Raw genomic sequence first — 16,881 nt, forward strand, 5'->3', positions numbered from 1 at the left:
TTTATATTTCCGGTGATTGCGCGGTGGGAGGGGTTTATATTTCCGGTAATTGCGCGGTGTGGGGGGGTTTTATATAACCGGTCGGCATCGCGCAGTCTCTTCGGAGGACAGAGGAAGCCGCGATCTCTAACTGATCAGATGCCGCGGTCGCTATTAATCACGAGGGGTTAAGCGGCCGGGATTGCGCTGTCTCTGATCTTGGCGGTTGCCGGCGGCTGTCAGTAGTCGTGTACGGTGCAGGCTCCGCTCCTTCTAGTGTGACGGCGCACGTACAGCATAATACTATAGATCTGATGTCACCAAGGGGTTAATCCCTCCTGTATTTTATATTTACACCACTTAAAATAAATAATAATAATTACCAACACTGTGCCAGACAAAAACGCACCAAAACCGGACAGAAATGACCTCATGTAACCTTACTACTGCATCATGGGAAACCTCCTGACTGATAACAGAGAGAACACTAAACAACAGCGGTGACCGGAAGTCATGTACACCCGACCAGCGCTGCTCTCTACATCATACATGGAAAGGACCTCTGATGACGTCACCACCATGTGAACGGGACAACAAGATAGGCGGAGTCTAACTGGAGAGGAGGCATAGCCCCGCCCCTCATTTGACGTAAGCATGAATTCTTCTCACCATAGCACAGGAGACCGGAACACTCACAGAGCTCCGCCCCCCACATGTCACGTGATCAGCTTCACAGGTCTTTCCTCCACCACTTTTCTCAAATGATAAGCTCCACCCCTTCCGTCCCAGTCACGTGGTGGTGATGTCATCACAGGTCCTTTTACCACAACACATTATATTTTGCACTGTTTAGCACCGATCACTCCTTCATCGATCATATGATGCTCAGGACCCCTCATGTCACTTGATCATCACACAGGTCCTTCATACATCGCTCACACTTCTAAACCCCCCCCCTGATTCCACGGTCACGTGACCTTGATATCCCAGGTCCTTCCACTTCCGCCTCTCTCCACTAATAAGCTCCGCCTTTTCCTGTCACTTGGTGGTGTCGTCATCACAGGTCCTTCAGCTGTTACGTGATGAGGTAGAGAGCAGCGCTGGTCGGGTGTTCTCTCTGTTATCAACCATTGAGTGACTCCGCCCACTGGACTCCTAGCCCGGATTTAACCCCTCTAGTGCCGGCCTCTTTGGGGTAAGTGGTTATTTCTGGTCTTTGTAGTGGTCGGATGGTTTGTGGGACGAGTCGTGTTTTGTAATGACATAATATTCGGGACTTACAACTTATTCACTGACTTTTATACATTTCTTGTTAATGTCGTTCACCGTGCGGTTTAAGGGAATGTTCACACGTAGCGAATACGACCCACAACACGCAAGGAAATCACCCGAATATTCACCCCAAATGGTGGACGTATAATCCCCCCGAATATCTACTCCAGAAATACAACAAGGCCGATCCCCACCTCTCCCAGCGTTACCATAGCAACACGTCCCTGCTCTTCCGGCTGTGTCCAGGTGACCCCTATAATGACATGTGACCTCTCCGGCCTGTGATTGGCTGCAGGGGTCACATGACGCCTTCTTTTTTATAGATGTGTAACCTGCAGCGTTGCTGTGAACACGCGGTGGAGCCGCAGAGGATTCTGGGAACAATGGCGGTTGTTGCAGAACTTGACTTTCCATTTCACTTAATGGGGAAATTCTGCAACAAATGCGCGGCGAATCCGCGGTATAAATGCTATATCCTGCGTGTCTATAATCCGCACCGCAGGTTAACCCCTTAATCACCAGGACGGGTTTAGTTGTTCCCTCAGATCTATTTCTTGTTTATTTTTCTGCCGGTCCCGCGGTGCGAGGATTACATTCTGCCGGACGATACCAAATTTCTATGGTTTTTTTCATGATGTGCGATATTTACATAGAAATAACTTTTTGTTAGAAAACAATGTTATTTAGTGTCGCCATATTCTCATAGTTGCCAACAGTCCTGAATTTGCCGGGACTGTCCCAAATTTACAGAGACAGTCCCGGCAAATAACTGTCCCGGCCATTTTCAATTGTATTTGCATCCTCAGGACGCAGGTACTACTGAATACTGTGGCGGAGCAGGAAACTCTCCGCTCCCTGCTCTGCCATTCACTCCTCCGGGAGCGGAATACCCGGCCAGAGCGTCGGCAACCCTCTGACTGGGGATTCTACACTTAGCCTGGGCTCAGTCACTGACACATTAACGTTACTGAAGTGTTTAGACAGTGAATAGACATTCCTTCCAGCCAGGACGCCATGTCTATTCACAATCCCGACACTTCACTAACGTTTCTGTGGTACTTACAGCAGAGCAAAGTGTAATCTCGCGAGATCTCGCTGTAAATGACCGGTTACAGGGAGATTACGCTTTGCTCTGCTGTAAACGTTAATGAAGTGTCGAGATTGTGAATAGACATCGCGTCCTGGCTGGAAGGAATGTCTATTCACTGTCTAAACACTTCAGTAACGTTAATGTGTCAGTATAAGACAGCAGATCGTGAACAACGCAGTGTCACTATGCACTGACTAAATGAATGGAGAGGAGTGCATGATGCTGATTGGTCACTGATTGGTCAGCGTCATACACTCCTCTGTACAACGCCCACTTGCTCTAAAGTAAAAACACGCCCACTTGGGCATTAAGAAACTCATTAGCATAAATGTAAAATCGCTCCTAACGTGGTAAATATAGAACGTTTTTCTAAATATAAAGCATTACTGTCACCAACATTACAGCGCCGATCACATCATGTAGGAAATGGGGCACTTCTGCCAATTAACCCTAAGCCCAGAAAATGGCAAAAAGGCATCTAACAAGCGGACAGCGTGACCAAAAGACTCATGAGGGCTGCGCAGGAAAAGGACCTTCTCGTCAGCGTACAGGCCCACCACAGCAGACCCTCCCTCCCACTGCACACCAGTTACCATAGGGGTGGATCTCAATCTAATAGCTATAGCTTCAATGGCAATAGCAAATAAAAGCGGTGAGAGGGGACATCCCTGCCGCGTACCCCGTGCCAGAGGAGAAGAATCAGAGGGGATGCCATTGACCACCACAATAGCCATAGGGGATTTATAGAGAAGTTGGATCCATGAGATAAATGTAGGAGCAAAGCTGTGAAGGCCGGCCAGAAGGAAGGAGCACTCAACAGAGTCGAACGCCTTCATAGTATCTAATGAAGCGACAGCCCAAGGCAAATGACGCATTCTACCCATCTGCATAAGTGTCTGTACACGTGTAATGTTTATAGATGTAGATTTACCGCGCATGAATTCAGTTTGGTCAGGGTGAATAATTGTTAGAACAACTTGATTCAGTCGCTTTGCCAGGATCTTAGGTAGGATTTTATAGTCCACGTTAACTAGGGAAATTGGTCTATAAGAACCACAATCAACAGGGTCTTTATCCGGCTTCAGTAGCACAATAATAGAAGCATCATCAAATGTAGAGGGAAGTGAGTGGCTGAGTAAAGCCTGGTTAAGAGTATCTAACAACATGGGGCCCATATGTTCCCGATACCTCCTATAACCTTCAATAGGGAGCCCATCAGGACCTGGGGATTTATGGAGAGACATTTCCTGAATAGCCTCTTGAAGTTCCGCCATCATCATAGGGGAGTCAAGCAATGTAACCTGCGATGAAGAGAGAGTAGGAAAAGTCAGATCACTCAGATAAACTACAACGTCTGCGATGGTATGATTAGAGGTGGAACTATATAAAATGGTATAGTCCTTTCTAAATCTGGTAGCAATGGCATCCCCCTCTGTTAATAGACCACCCTCATTATCCTGAATTGGAGGAGTTATTGTGTCTAATTAAGTGGGCCAATAACTGACTGGATTGATTCTCCATCTCAAAATAATATTGACGTGTAATAAAACTATTTGCGCTTAGTCTTAAGGTGAAGCACATGTTTATATAAACGAGTGAAATGTAACCAACTAGCCTTGTGTGCGTCCGTGGGATCCGAAATATACAGCAACTCTGCGGAGGCCACACATTCCCCCGCCTCCCTCTCAGAGTGAGCCGTGGACTTTATAATACAAGAAATTGTAGATCGCAAACAACCACGCAAGTACGCCTTAAAGGTATCCCACTTCAGGGTATGAGAAATAGGTGCATCATGTACTTGTAAACATTGTATAATTTGGTCTGGGATGCGATCAGAGGGTCCAATAAGTGTCAACCAGAAAGGATGCAACTTCCAAGTAGGTAACAATCGCTGTCCAGGAAATTCCGACCTGACCAGTATCGCACTGTGGTCCGAAATCCCCCTGGAAGAGAGTGATCTGGAGGACACATAAAGAGATAAGGCAGGAGAACCAAAATCATAATCAATCCTGGAGAGAGCCTGTCTCCCAGGAGAATGACAAGTGTATTCCAGAACCTGTGGGTGACAATGTCTTCATAGATCAATCCTGGAGAGAGCCTGTCTCCCAGGAGAATGACAAGTGTATTCCAGAACCTGTGGGTGACAATGTCTTCATAGATCAATCCTGGAGAGAGCCTGTCTCCCGGGAGAATGACAAGTGTATTCCAGAACCTGTGGGTGACAATGTCTTCATAGATCAATCCTGGAGAGAGCCTGTCTCCCAGGAGAATGACAAGTGTATTCCAGAACCTGTGGGTGACAATGTCTTCATAGATCAATCCTGGAGAGAGCCTGTCTCCCAGGAGAATGACAAGTGTATTCCAGAACCTGTGGGTGACAATGTCTTCATAGATCAATCCTGGAGAGAGCCTGTCTCCCAGGAGAATGACAAGTGTATTCCAGAACCTGTGGGTGACAATGTCTTCATAGATCAATCCTGGAGAGAGCCTGTCTCCCAGGAGAATGACAAGTGTATTCCAGAACCTGTGGGTGACAATGTCTTCATAGATCAATCCTGGAGAGAGCCTGTCTCCCAGGAGAATGACAAGTGTATTCCAGAACCTGTGGGTGACAATGTCTTCATAGATCAATCCTGGAGAGAGCCTGTCTCCCAGGAGAATGACAAGTGTATTCCAGAACCTGTGGGTGACAATGTCTTCATAGATCAATCCTGGAGAGAGCCTGTCTCCCAGGAGAATGACAAGTGTATTCCAGAACCTGTGGGTGACAATGTCTTCATAGATCAATCCTGGAGAGAGCCTGTCTCCCAGGAGAATGACAAGTGTATTCCAGAACCTGTGGGTGACAATGTCTTCATAGATCAATCCTGGAGAGAGCCTGTCTCCCAAGAGAATGACAAGTGTATTCCAGAACCTGTGGGTGACCATGTCTTCATAGATCAATCCTGGAGAGAGCCTGTCTCCCAGGAGAATGACAAGTGTATTCCAGAACCTGTGGGTGACCATGTCTTCATAGATCAATCCTGGAGAGAGCCTGTCTCCCAGGAGAATGACAAGTGTATTCCAGAACCTGTGGGTGACAATGTCTTCATAGATCAATCCTGGAGAGAGCCTGTCTCCCAGGAGAATGACAAGTGTATTCCAGAACCTGTGGGTGACAATGTCTTCATAGATCAATCCTGGAGAGAGCCTGTCTCCCAGGAGAATGACAAGTGTATTCCAGAACCTGTGGGTGACAATGTCTTCATAGATCAATCCTGGAGAGAGCCTGTCTCCCAGGAGAATGACAAGTGTATTCCAGAACCTGTGGGTGACAATGTCTTCATAGATCAATCCTGGAGAGAGCCTGTCTCCCAGGAGAATGACAAGTGTATTCCAGAACCTGTGGGTGACAATGTCTTCATAGATCAATCCTGGAGAGAGCCTGTCTCCCAGGAGAATGACAAGTGTATTCCAGAACCTGTGGGTGACAATGTCTTCATAGATCAATCCTGGAGAGAGCCTGTCTCCCAGGAGAATGACAAGTGTATTCCAGAACCTGTGGGTGACAATGTCTTCATAGATCAATCCTGGAGAGAGCCTGTCTCCCAGGAGAATGACAAGTGTATTCCAGAACCTGTGGGTGACAATGTCTTCATAGATCAATCCTGGAGAGAGCCTATCTCCCAGGAGAATGACAAGTGTATTCCAGAACCTGTGGGTGACAATGTCTTCATAGATCAATCCTGGAGAGAGCCTGTCTCCCAGGAGAATGACAAGTGTATTCCAGAACCTGTGGGTGACAATGTCTTCATAGATCAATCCTGGAGAGAGTCTGTCTCCCGGGAGAATGACAAGTGTATTCCAGAACCTGTGGGTGACAATGTCTTCATAGATCAATCCTGGAGGGAACCTGTCTCCCAGGAGAATGACAAGTGTATTCCAGAACCTGTGGGTGACAATGTCTTCATAGATCAATCCTGGAGAGAGTCTGTCTCCCAGGAGAATGACAAGTGTATTCCAGAACCTGTGGGTGACGATGTCTTCATAGATCAATCCTGGAGAGAGCCTATCTCCCAGGAGAATGACAAGTGTATTCCAGAACCTGTGGGTGACAATGTCTTCATAGATCAATCCTGGAGAGAGCCTGTCTCCCAGGAGAATGACCAGTGTATTCCAGAACCTGTGGGTGACAATGTCTTCATAGATCAATCCTGGAGAGAGCCTGTCTCCCGGGAGAATGACAAGTGTATTCCAGAACCTGTGGGTGACAATGTCTTCATAGATCAATCCTGGAGAGAGCCTGTCTCCCAGGAGAATGACAAGTGTATTCCAGAACCTGTGGGTGACAATGTCTTCATAGATCAATCCAGCCCAAACCTTCTATCAGCTGACACAAAGGAGTAGTGGGTGTTAAATTATGGGCGGGATCTTGTGAGAAACGGTCTATAGCCGGAGACATTACCTAATTTGATGTACAAAAGCAATAGCTGCCTGAAGGACGGAGGTGTTAGCCTGTGGTGGATTATATATACACAGAATAACATATGGCTTCGTGTCTATTTCAGCATAAACAAAAACGAAACCTCCAGCTGGGTCTCTTCGCGTCTGTATTGGATTCCATCGTACAGTGCGATGTATCAGCAGGGAAACCCCTCTAGAATAAAAAGTGTGAAAGGAGTGGCACGCCCATTGTATCCAAGGTTTCCTAAGGTAACTAGATCTTTCACTAATGAGGTGAGTCTCCTGTAAACAGATTAGGTGGGGACGGGATCGCCTAATATGAGGGAACACCGAGGCCCGTCATCAAGGATCAATTGCCAGTCCTGGGCAGTACAGCAGCATACAATGGATGAGCAGAAAAAGGTATGGACAGAGTTATCAGAGTCAGTGGCATAGACATACACATGAACAACAATCAAACATAACAAAGTAACCGAGGAAAAGAACCCAGAAATGTCCCCACCAAGAACCATAGGTAGGGCAGACATTTGGGGTAGAAAAATTAGAATGGGGAATACTCGACTACGTCTTGGTCAGGCATCCATCCTGGCATCAGTAAGCATATAAGAAAAATGTTCTGGGTCTTTTTGTTTGTTTTTTACCAGTGAATCAGATGAGAACAATATATAGAAAGGAGAGAGATCCCCCTCTGGATCAACTGACCTGAATAGCCAATGGTAGATATAGCGACATAAGGTACGGTATAACATTATAAAATATACAACATATCACCCAGTAACGTTCATCATGTGAAGAATGTCAGGCTGATCAACGGAGCATTCTCGAAGGGCCCACAGGTGAATGCTGAAGAGTCACTCAAGCCACCGGAGGATGCATCTGGAGCCACTCTCTCGCCGGGCTATGCAAGAAGACCACTTTGTCATCATAGGCAATTCGGAGACGAGCAGGGTATGCCATTGAGTATGGAATGTTTCACTCCTTAAACTTTCTTTTGACCTCCATAAAGGTGGCACGCTGCTTCTGGAGGTCTGCAGAAAAGTCAGGGAATATGGAAATAGTGGAATTGTTGAATTTCAATGGAGCTTTCAACCTGGACTGACGCAAAGACGTGTCTCGATCTCTGTAATTTAGAATCCCAACCAGGAATTGCCCGAGGGGCTGCACCTTGAGGCAGCGGCTTAGCCGGAACACGATGTGCCCTCTCAACCACAAAGCAAGGGGAAAAGGCTGACGCCTCTAAGTTACTCTTGAGCCATTGTTCAATAAACGGTTCAGGAGTTTTGCCCTCAGATTTTTCCGGTAAGCCAATTATACATAAATTATTACGACGCAGTCTATTTTCAAGGTCATCAGTTTTGGATTGACAAGCATCCGCCTTCCGTGTAGTAGCAGCCAGGGTAGTAGCAAGAGGACCAATCCTGTCCTCTACTTGAGAAAGTCGCCCCTCCATCTCTCCCATACAGCCTCTCAGGTTCTGCATGTTGTGATGGAGCAAACTGACATCAAGGTTTATCTCATCAATCTGGCCTGTTAAAGAAGTTTTGCAAGCATCAATGGCCGATAGAAGTTGCAATGAAACCTGACGTAACGTAGGTTTAGGCTCAGTGTCGGAATCCATGCCGCCACTCGGTCGGGCATCGTCCTCTTTATTTTTGAGGTGAGTAGATCTCGTTTTACGTGGAGAGGAATTATCTTCGTCCTGATCAGTACGAGCAAAATCTTTTAGCTTATCCACTGCAGACTGAGGTTTAGATTTACGCATGGTGCACAGTATAGCTGAAATAGGTAGGTCTCACCCCACCAATAGTGTAGCAGGAAAAGTAAGGCAACAGATACAGTCTCCTTTTAACAGAGTATGGCACACTGGTATGAAGTTATATATGGTAAGTAAGCTCTATAGACAAAGAACCGGGTAGGCAGGCAGTCCCAGAATGTATAGTGAGCAGGTGAGCCAAATCAGTGACATAGATGTATAACAGGCATATATGCAAAATGGCTCCGTTAGGCCGCAACTCACCACCCAGATACTGGGAACAATGGAATCTCAGGGTCTGCCCTGAGAGAAATCAAAACTGTCGTCCCCAACTGAGCCTGAGGTCTGTACCTTCACCGGCTGTCAGGGGAGACAGAGAAAGAATGTTTCATCATGCGTGCCTTGCAGACACAGACAGGCCGCCATTAACCACCAGCCGCCACGAGGAACAGAAGCCCATGCAACCAGGACCACGGAGTCTGACAGAGAGGACCAAAAGACACCTGGGAGAAGCAAGAGATGTCAGGCATAAACAGTGTACCTCCGATGCAAGTGGATGCAAGTCCTTCGTTGTCTCCTAGGCTGGGTTAATATCAAGTGGAAGTGCGTCGAGTGCAGGCTGCAGCAGAACACCAGGCCGTCGTGCACTGTTTCCGTCCGCAGGGCCGACGAAGTCACCGAAGAATGTCCCCGGGTAGCCTGCGAGGGGGAGAGGTATGCCCAGAGTTTGTCTGGTCCCAGTAAAAAGATTTACCAGCCAGGATGACAGGATAATCAGCAGGAGAGGTTACGGTCCCCGGGAGCTCAGCTCAGATACGACTATCCATGCTGCTTGCTGGCCACGCCCCAAAAATAATAATAATATTTAATAATATCATATATTATTACCCCTTTAAGGACACAGTATTTTATCCTCTAATTTTGCCCACACAGTGTTTTGCGCCCTAAGTGCCATACACAGTAGATTTCCCCCTGTAGTGCCCTTACACAGAATAATGTCTGATTAGTGGCCTTCACACAGTATAATGCCCCCCTCCCCTGGCTGGCACACACACAGCCCCCCTTGTAGATAGTGCCCCCTGTAGACTGTGCCATACAGCCTCCCTGTAGACTGTGCCATAATACCCCACCCCTCCTTGTAGACAGTGTCATACAGCCCACCACCTCCCCCTTGTAGACAGTGCTGTTCATTCCCCCACCTCCCCCTTGTAGATCGTGGCATACAACCCCCCCCACCTCCCCCATGTAGACAGCGCCATACAGAGCCGCAACTCCCCCTTGTAGATCATGCCATATAGCCCCCCACCTCCCCCTTGTAGGCAGTGCCATACAGCCCTTCACCTCCCCCTTGTAGACAGTGCCATACAGCCCCCCCACCTCCCCATGTAGACAGTACCATACTCCCGCACCCCCACCTGCTCCTTGTAGACAGTGCCCCAAACACCAAAAAATTGTACTCCTCTAGGCCCCGTTCCCAAGACGAACTGAGCTGCTCCGCGACGGGATCCTTGCGTAGGCCGGCGTGATCCTGTAGCCTAGTGCAGAGTTTCCCAACCTTTTCGGACTCGAGGCACCACTGGAAAAATAAAATTTCCTCAGGGCACCCCTACCAAAAATTGTTTTGAGAAAGACCGAAAACAGCTAAAAACAAGCACTACACTTAGAATATGTTCACACAGCGTTTTTTGTAAAGCAGAAAATATCTTCCTCTAAATTCCTTCAGGAATTTTAAGGCAGATTTTGAATTGACAGCGTTGTTTGACTTTATTTTTTTTTTTTTTTTGCGTGATTCTTTAAGCCGTTGAAGCTAACGGAAAAGACGTAGGCAAAAAAAGCTCCAAACGAACGCCACAGGTATTTTCTGCCTCCTATTAACTTTAATTGGAGGTCAGAGGTGAAAACCACTTGAAGACCATCAGCCCCCCACTCACAGTAAAATGACCATTAGCCCCCCACTCACAGTAAAATGACCATCAGCCCGCCACTCTCACTTAAATGACCATCAGCCCACCACTCACAGATTCTCCTGTAGATAGTGCCACACAGCCCCATTGTAGTGCCACAGAGCCCCCTTGTAGATGATAGAACCCCCCCCCCTTCCTGTACATAGCGCTACTGTAGCTCCCTGAAAGAGCGGAATCCCCCTGTGGCCGGAGATTCCGCTCCTGGACGGAGCGCTTGATGACCGTCTATTTATGGACAGTGACGTCAAGGGCCTCTACTGAAGTGGAATCCCCGGTCACCGCATCAGCAACGCTGTGGACGGGGATTCCGCTTCAGGAGTTGTCACTGTCCATATATGGACAGAGACATCAAGCGCTCAATCCAGGAGCGGAATCCCCAGCCACACAGTGGCGCTAGCAGATAGCAGAGCTGGGAGATACCTTCCTGCTTTGCTATAGTATTCAATAGTACCTGTGTACTAATGACGCAGACACTATTGAATGTGGCTTTGCTACAGCTGTAGCAGCTGCTAGCAGTGCCGCCGGCCATGGGGGGCCCATCCCGACTGGCAGCATGGGCGTCCCCATGCCCGATGTAGCCGCTATTGCTGCTACGGGCGGAAAGGCGGATGCTGAGTCGCCGGGCCCGGGCGCTTCTGAAACGAGCAGGGGAAAGGTAGCCAGCGCAGCGCCCCCTTCCACCTGCTGGAGTGATGCACCCAGTGCAATGGCACACCATTCTGGCCGTCCCTTTGTGGCACTATGTACAAGGGGGGTTTGTGGCGTTCTCTTCAAGGGGATGTTTGTGGCACTATCTACAAGGGGGGTTTGTGGCGTTCTCTACAAGGGGGGTTTGTGGCATTATCTACAAGGGGATGTGTGTGGCATTATCCACAAGGTGACGTGTGTGGCTCTCTCTACAAGGGGCTGTGTGTGGCGCAATCTACTGGAGGGCTGTATGTGGCGCAATCTACTGGAGGGCTGTGTGCGGCGCAATCTACAGGAGGGCTGTGTGCGGCGCAATCTACAGGGGGGCTGTGTGCGGCGCAATCTACAGGAGGGCTGTGTGTGGCGCAATCTACAAGGGGGTATGGTGCTTTCTACAAGGGGGCTGTGTGTGGCTCTCTCTACAAGGGGGCTGTTTGTGGCGCGATCTACAGGGGGCTGTGTGTGGCGCTATCTGCAGGGGGCAGTGTGGAGTGCCATCTACAAGGGGCACTGAGTGTGGCGCTATCTACACGGGGGCTGTGTGTGGCGCTATCTACAGGGGGGCTGTGTGTGGCCCTATCAAGGGGGGCTGTGTGTCCCTATCTACTGGGGGGCTGTATGTGGCCCTATCTACAGGGGGCAGTGTGGAGCACCATCTAAAAGGAGCACACCATCTACAGTGTGACACTATCTGCGCTGGTATTTACGCTGCCAGTAGTGGTCAGCACATATCACCTCGCCCTAGTGATAAAGTGAGACATCACCTGCCTTTAAAAACCAGATAACCAGAGAGATACCGGCCACCATAGTGGTTGTCAGCCAAACTAGTGCAGACGGTTTTGTTTGTTTATTTGGATGCAGAAATTCTGGGAAGAAAACCATGCCCCATTAGCCAGACCCATGAGATAAACCACGCCCCATAAGACACCCCCCAAAGAAGCCACACCCTAATTGTCCTTGGAAAGAAATGTAAAAAGTTGACAACTATGTATAATCAGAACCAGAACCTTTTTTTTATTTTTCTGTGGATGTAGCGGAGTGAGGGCTTATTTTTTGTGGGACGAGCTGCAGTTTTTGATCATTTTATAATATTTTTTATTTATATTTTTAGAGCTGCTAGTCTTTTTTTATTTTACTGTTTTTTCTAAAAAAATGTATTCCTGTTCTGGGGGACTTGAACTAGTGATGATTAGATCTCCGGTACAAATCACTGTAATACTAATGTATCGCAATATATCGTGATTAATATTAAGGGGTTTATAGGAGCAGAAAGATGGCGGACCTTCATTGCCCCCCATGCTGCCATGACAACCATCCATCGTGTCACGTGGGGACGATGAGCTGTCAGGGAGGACCCCCGTCTTTCTTACAGCTTAGTTTCTGCAGTCGCTGTTGACCACAGAATCTAAGTATATAAATGGCCTTAATCACAGTTCTCTCAGGTTTCCAGCCTTTGCAGGTTTCCAGCCCAGGGTGTCAGGTGTTCCCTATGTCGGTAAATGTCCTGTTCAGGAAGGGGTTAAATGAGTAAAATACAAGTTTATACTGAATCTTATCCCACAAAACAATGTATCACTCTGCTCCGCTCCACCTGCGCTATAACATGATGATAAGAGATCACACTGCATGTTTCCTTTATATATAATGTCACCTCAGCTGCTGCAGAACCTCACAGTTCATATCAAAACACTGACTGCATAGTGTGCACCACGTCTTGTGCGATGTCAGCAATGTCTCCCCAGTATCCGCCATGTGTCAGGTTGTCAGGAGTCAGGTCTTCATTGTCTGGGGGGGGGGGGAATGTCTTCATTTTACTCTTCTCATCTGAGAGATATGCTATAAATGTCTGATATATGGGGGTCCCACCTCTATGTGGAGAACAGAAAATCTACATCTTATCAGCCCCGTGTGCACATACCCTTAAAGTGACACGTCAGATTTGAGCAATGGATCTGTCTTAAACAGGTCAAAAATAGGCCATGGATTCCACTCCCAGAGGAGTCCCTGTCGTGACTGTCCATATATGGACAGAGACGTCAGGGGCTCCCTCTAGGATCACAATTCCCAGCCAAGTTGACGGCAACGCTCTGGCAAAGCATTCTGCTCCTAGTGGGAGCTTCAGTGGCGCTATCTACAGGTGCTGAGGTGCTATCTGCAGGGGTTTGGCATGTAAGTTTGATTAAACTAAGGGGGAGATGTGCCGGCACTTGTGGAGAGAGCCGGCGGACAGGAAAGTGCAGTGCTGCACACATTAAACCCCTTTCCATTCTGCCAATGTTTATTTATATGACAACTGCCCGGGGCATCAGCGGTTTGAAAGAATATTGCCGTATGGAGGGGTTAATAAAAGCGTGTAGAAAATATTGTCTATAAAGGTGTACACAGCCTGTAAGAGGCTAATAAGCATTTGACACACTGACAATTTTTTGGGTTGCAGGGCACTCTCAAAATAGAGGCCCCTGTGTCCCGCCACTTTCATGTGTATCCGCGTCCACAGAAGGCAGATACAGGTAAATACTATGGGGGAGCAGGGAGCTGTTGGTGTCCCGCCGTTCGCTCTGGTAGTCCACAGTCTCCTTTAGGCCTGCGGCTTACAAGGTGCAGGGACCTCGACACCGGTAGTGAGGACCTCAACCTTGTAATTCCGGCTCTGATCAGTAAACATAGAAGTGTAGAGAGAAGTGTCTGATATATAGACAGATATACAGTAGTCATGTATTCAGTCACTGTGTGTTTCCTACAGATGGATCCAGTAGGAGAAATCCACCAGAGAGATGTCCCAGTCCTCTGTATTCCCAGGACTGTCCAGAGGAAAATCACAATGTCCCAGAGAATCATCAGGTAGATGAAGCTGAGCCGTATACCAGATCTATATAGGGGGTGCGGAGCTTTTTGGTCCAGCGGTCATAGATGTGGACATAGATTTTGGTGGTTTCTTATGTTGATCTGTTAGATTCTTCGCACTCTGCTGTATTGTACTGTATTGTTACATATGTGAAATCAGGGGGAAGATCTGACTGATATTAAAGTGGAGGATGAAGAAGAAGAGCGGGTGAGGGGCGATCAACGGTGTAAGAGTGAAGTGGAGGAGGAAATTCCAGGAGGTGTTACCAGAGGTCAGTAATAATGAATTTAGAAAGTGAATTGGGAGGTTTGTTAAGGTGGGGTTCCTCCTTAGTTCTACATTACAGTAACACGTCAGACAATGTGTTATACATAGTGCAGGACCTGAGGGAGCTGTGACTGCACATAGAAGTTCTCTACAAGGTGATCTATGGATCCGGTCATGCACTAGGCTTAGTGTCAGATTTTGGAGGCACCAGCTGCGATTAACAGCCGGGATCTGAGGAAACTCCGTTTAACCACTTATAGGGCGTGTGTCATCAGAAAATGACCTATTGTTTAAAGTTTTTATGTTAAAAATATTTTTACGATTTCTTTTTTTTTAAAGTAATCTTTATTTAAAAATAATCCTAAAATCTTGCATTTTTCCCTCTGGCCACTGAGTCTTATAGTAGACTGATCCTTCCTGTTCTGTAGAGATCAATTCTCAGCAGACATCTCATTAACATTACATGCAGGATTACACTGACAGGTAACACCTATATATAGATATCACATGATCAGGACTGGTCTTAGGTTGGATGGCGCCCTGTGCGGGACTCCCTGTTGCCGCCCCCTACACAAACCAAATATGAACCACATATATAGACACGCACATACTGGAACATATATACTCTGCATACATAGAGACAGATATTTAGACATACAGGCAATTATACATACACACATCTGGAATATATGCATACAGGTAAATATGTAGACGTACAGACACACACACATACACAGACCGGAACATATACAAATACATAAAAGGCACAAAGACACATTCACAAACAGACCCATATATACCCAGTACAGATAATGTAGCAGATTTCGCATGCAGTCCTATGTAACACAACAGATAATACAGTGATAACATCCACTACATTATCTGTACACACAGAGGCATATATATAAGGGGCAGCTGAGTATACAAGGGGAAGCAGGTTATATAAGGGTAAGCAGGTTATATAAGGGGAAGCAGGGTATATAGGGGCAGCAGAGTATATAAGGGGCAGCAGGGTATATAGGGGGCTGCAGGGTATATAGGTGGCAGCACAGATATCTTCATTTTATCTGTTCTACTTTAATATTAAACACACACTTTTACAAAGAGACATAAACACATACAGGCGCACGCACACACATGCACACACACTGTAACATATACACATACTGTATACACACACACACACATACACACACACACACACACACACACACACACACACACACACTGTAACATATACACATACTGTATACACACACACACATACACACACACACACACACACTGTAACATATACACACACACACACACACACACACACTGTAACATATACACATACTGTATACAGAGAGACACACACACACACACACACTGTAACATATACACATACTGTATACACACACACAGAGACACACACACACACACACACACTGTAACATATACACATACTGTATATACATACACACACACACACACACACACACACTGTAACATATACACATACTGTATACACACACACAGAGACACATAGATTCTCACCATCTCTCCTTGCTGACAGGATCACAGGTTTCTTGCAGGACAGGCTGTGGGCGGAGCTTCCTCCTTTTCTCTTGCTCCTCGGCTCTATTTACTCCGTGTGTGTAACTAAGAGAAGAGCACAGAGTAGAGGCAGAGCCCAGTGGCGCCCCCTACATGCTTGGAGGGGGCAGCGCCCTGTGTGCTCGCGCACCCATAAGATCGGCCCTGCACAGGATACACCATTCACAATAGACTGACACTTGCAGTTCTGTAGAGATCACTTCTCAGCAGTCATCACAGGCAGGATTACATAAAGAGGAAAACATTTTTAACCCCAATGTTGCCGTTATGTGCGGAAAATGAAGGGGGGAATTATTAATGTGAGGCACAGAGTCTTATGAATTTTGAACCTCGACGTGCCTCATATTAGTAGTAATTAATCCCATCATGTACCTCACACATTAACTCATGTAAGGAGAAAGAGGCAGCACTCTAGGCTGCCTCTTTCTCCTTACATTTGTATACCATTGGGGATTTACAAGTCGGATCCCTGGAGGCCGGCACCCTTATGCCCTGGAGGTTTTTGTTCTACTGTGCTGCCCATACACCTTCTCTCACACATTAACTCAATGTTGCCCATTATGACTGTGAGCTACATAATGGGATTAATTACTATTAATGGAGGTTCAAAATTCATAAGACCATGAGGCTCAAATCAGAAAGTGGAAGGACTTTTTATTTTTGGGCGTTTTTTTTATTTATTATTATTGTTAGCAAAGTATCGTTTTGGTATCTCAAATTGTAATTCTACATGAAGTATCGGTATTGAAGTCCAAATTCTGGTATTGTGACAACCCTATTGTAGAAATCGCTTCTCAGAAGTCACCTCATTATCATCTCAGGCAGGATTACACTGACAGGTAACCCCTATATATAGATAACACAGGATCCACCATTTATAAGAGACTACTAGACCTCCATTCCATCCTCCATTGCCGTCTTGCTGTGCACCATGATAGCCTTTGAGAGAAGTGGTGTGTAATCTCCAGAAATATACACCCCT

The 16,881-nt window shown here is 46.9% G+C and overlaps 1 long non-coding RNA gene across 2 annotated transcripts; it reads left to right on the forward strand.

Annotated features, from left to right (window-relative positions):
- Positions 1 to 837: 837 nt before the first annotated feature.
- On the forward strand, positions 838 to 14,298 carry LOC142704056 (uncharacterized). Of its 2 annotated transcripts, XR_012867740.1 has the most exons (4): positions 838 to 1,174; positions 6,889 to 7,033; positions 13,932 to 14,029; positions 14,193 to 14,298. It is a non-coding gene; the product is annotated as an uncharacterized LOC142704056 (long non-coding RNA). The 2 variants fall into 2 exon arrangements; XR_012867741.1 differs by lacking the exon at positions 6,889 to 7,033.
- The last annotated feature ends 2,583 nt before the right edge of the window (positions 14,299 to 16,881 follow it).

This window comes from Rhinoderma darwinii, unplaced genomic scaffold (genome assembly GCF_050947455.1).
Source record: "Rhinoderma darwinii isolate aRhiDar2 unplaced genomic scaffold, aRhiDar2.hap1 Scaffold_2998, whole genome shotgun sequence".
NCBI classification, from domain to species: Eukaryota; Metazoa; Chordata; class Amphibia; order Anura; family Rhinodermatidae; genus Rhinoderma; species Rhinoderma darwinii.